Genomic DNA, 3514 nt, shown 5'->3' on the forward strand with positions numbered 1-3514 from the left:
CAATAATCCGGCACTTCCGCGAATCCGGCACCCATATGTGCAAGGAATGGCCGGATTAGCGAGAGTCTAGTGTATTTATGTTTTATCTAATATTATTATATTATTTGCATATTTTTGAAATATCTATTCCATATCTGTAACAAGTGGAAAAAGTTATATTTGGGAATTCTGTTTCCAAGTATGTGTCTTCTCTGAATATTAAGATAAAAGGATTCTTATGGAAACATCTAAGGCAAGGAAGCTGTAGACAATTTACCGAACCCATAGCTGTGTTCAATGTTATCTACTGGTTATAATCAGGGCTAGGATTTATAGTTAAATACATACTTTTAGTTTGACGAAATATCGCTGAAATTTTGTGATATCTTTGCGAATAGTAATGTTTGTAGTGATTTAAGGTACATTTTATTGTCAATATTTTTCCATATTTCTAACTTTAATAAATACTTACTTTTACATATTTAAGGAAAATATACTTAATTTTACATATTTCAACAGGTTTAATTCACAAATTGTTCATATTTCATAATTGTGGAATTGTTCAAAATAAATAAATTATGTGGCTCCAACAGCATTTTAACTCTTGGCTCCGGCACGCGTTCTTGTAGAAATGGCATAGAGGAGGCTGTCATTTTTGCTGCTTAATGCGATGCATATTGTTTTCTGTGTTAAAATTGCCATGCTTTGATGAGTGACCAAGTTCATAGCAGGGCCGGCGGAAGGGGAGGGCGAACCATGCCACCCCCCCCCCCCCAGAGCGGCAAATTTTCAGGGCGGCAAAATTTGAAGAGAAGAAAAAAAAAGCTTATTGAAAACTGTGGTCGAGCGAGATATCCTTTAATAGTATTGAAATAGCATAAGAAGTTTCATTATTTATTTTATATATTGATGTTTTACTTAGACGGGGGGGAGTTCGAAATCCAGCGGCATCTGCCGCCACCGCCCAGGGAGGCAAAATGACTAGCGCCGACCCTGGTTCATAGCAAAAGAAAAAGCCGCGCAGCTTATCTTCTAGTGGCAGTATATGTTGTTATTGTTTTGGAAGCCAGGCATCGTTTGTAAATGTACAACAAAGGCAACCGACTGTTGCCGATCACAGAGAGGAAATAATAATACTGCTTGAGGCGGAGTGTTGTGGTACAATTGTCGCGGTTTAACACGTTGGCATGTTATTAGAGTTGACGAGCTGTATCTTTGCGGATGGCCTTGGCTACTCCGCCCAGTGTGAGAGAGATACGTTTATGTAGTTGCCACCTACTCGCCCCTTGGGTGGTCGACAGCAAGGACAGAACGCAAGGTAATGACGCACAGCCGGGCTTGGGCAGGGTTCACCCGCAAAGATACAGCTCGTCAACTTTATCTGCCGTTGCAGTTCCGTACCAGTGTATACGGGTTTTGGGAGTGAACAGTTAGAACGCCACCAGTGCAATAATGCAATGGAAAATAATATTTTTTTTTATTTTGTTTGAAGTCACTCAAATAAGGAATCGCATGAAGAAGTCTTCTTTGTAGCATTTTTGGTAATTTTACTTATGTGTTAGTTCATATTTTGCGAATTTTTAGTCCATATGTATGTAGCTACATACAAAGCCACTTGTTAGTACATACTAATCCTAGTCCTGGTATAATGCATGACGTTTAAAACTCAACGTTAGATAGACCTGAATTCTCTAATTTTCTTGTTGTACGTAACAGCTGTGCATCGGCGCACTGCAGCGATTTTTCTATCTTCTCCATTACCAACACTGCTTCTTGAGTTGTGTCGCGCATCACACGGCAGAAATATCTGTGCTGGACTCTATACCCATTCATTCCTCTGTTCTTAAATACCATGTCCTTTATCTTACGATCGACTTGAGGAGACTTTCTCTTTCTTCCACAGTAACCTCCGTGATATTTTCCAAGTTATTCTTGTTTTAGACAACGGCAAACTGTGTGGAATTATGCACATGGAGTTGTTGCCCAATTTAGGAAATATATATGAGAATGACCATCCTTATGTAAAGCATGGAGCATTGCTTGCTTACGAGGGAAATGACACAATTTCTACCAATGTTTTTTTCTAGAAAACCTGTGCTAAATGCAATAAAAACCACCAGAAAACCCCGACATAATGATAATGTAACCAAACTTTAAGTAATAAACAAAAGATAAAAAAAAAGGTAAAGTGCTCCCCTGTGCATAGCACTACGCCATGAAGGCGTATAGGGGGTGTGGGGGTAACGCCCCACACTTTCTTGATCCGGTCGTGAGTGGGGGTGATGTGATCAGCATCACGCCCCTGACCGCCTTTACCCCCCAGGGTTTCCCCCAGGTACCCATGTTATTCGACGCTGGGTGGGCGCCGGGGCCGCTTCCATCGTTAGAAAAGTTCCCGAATTTGAACCGGCCGGGGATCGAACCCGGGACCTTTAGCATGGTAGTCAGACGCGTTACCGACTGAGCCACCGCGGCCAACAAAGGATGCCAACAGCACCTGGTGTTCCCAGGCGGTCACCCATCCAAGTACTGACCAGGCCCGACGCTGCTTGACTTCGGTGATCGGACGAGAACCGGTATATTCAGCGAAAAATACAACACGTCATGAGCTCCATTAGTAACAAGCTTATTTCGAACCCCTACCATTAGGACTGCGTCAATTGATTACAAAACCCTCTAGCGGAAATTCCGATTACTAGACAAACAAAAGAATAACACTCCACAACACACAGATACTTCAATCAATCTATTTCAAGTTGTGCGGTAAAGATGAAGAGATGTGAATCCCAGACATTTCAACATCCGTAATAATAATGCAGTGATGATATTTTTTTCTTTACAGAGTGTAGTACGATGCTTAGGATGCCCAAGGGGTGGGATATATATATACAGGGTGTCGCAAAACTCTTTCAACAACGCTTGGTAGCTGGTAGATATCATAAAAACAAGTAACTTTTCCCTATAAAGTTTACCTCGAAAGCGCTTAGTTTCTGTGCTATAAGCGCTTAAAGTCTATCCTGTACGTATGCAACCCAACACAGCAAACGCTTGCTCTGACATAACTAGCAGGGGCGCGTGGCAGGGTTGCCACTAGGGTTCCTCGTTAAGACAGACGACTTAAAAACAACAACTTGGGAGTCTTGCCTGAGCAAAATCGAAAACATTAATGATACTTGCGATGTTGTAAGAAGGATTCACAGTATTTATAAACTGACCAAAACAAATAATGGGCAGACTGAAATTCAAGATTACTCATTCTAAAATATCTCCATAATTGATTGATTGATTTGATTTATTTTAATTCGCTTTTCTGCGACCTTTGGCTAATCGCGAAGATGAGGATGATATGATGAAATAACAAATGACATCAATGTCTAGACCAGGATTTAAACCCGAGACACCTGGCGCCGTAGCGAGATGTGCTAACCACATCACCACGGAGTGTTTCGTATATCATGCAATATCCACAATTGCAAGGGACACGTGACATAGGAGAAATCCACGAACGAACAAATGTAAGCATGATGTGTTTGCT

The 3514-nt window shown here is 41.2% G+C and overlaps 1 pseudogene; it reads right to left on the reverse strand.

Annotated features, from left to right (window-relative positions):
* Positions 1 to 2464: 2464 nt before the first annotated feature.
* LOC145994488 (5S ribosomal RNA) lies at positions 2465 to 2583 on the reverse strand (annotated as a pseudogene).
* Positions 2584 to 3514: the final 931 nt, after the last annotated feature.

Source organism: Lepisma saccharinum, chromosome 10 (genome assembly GCF_977018435.1).
Source record: "Lepisma saccharinum chromosome 10, izLepSacc3.1, whole genome shotgun sequence".
Taxonomy (NCBI): Eukaryota; Metazoa; Arthropoda; class Insecta; order Zygentoma; family Lepismatidae; genus Lepisma; species Lepisma saccharinum.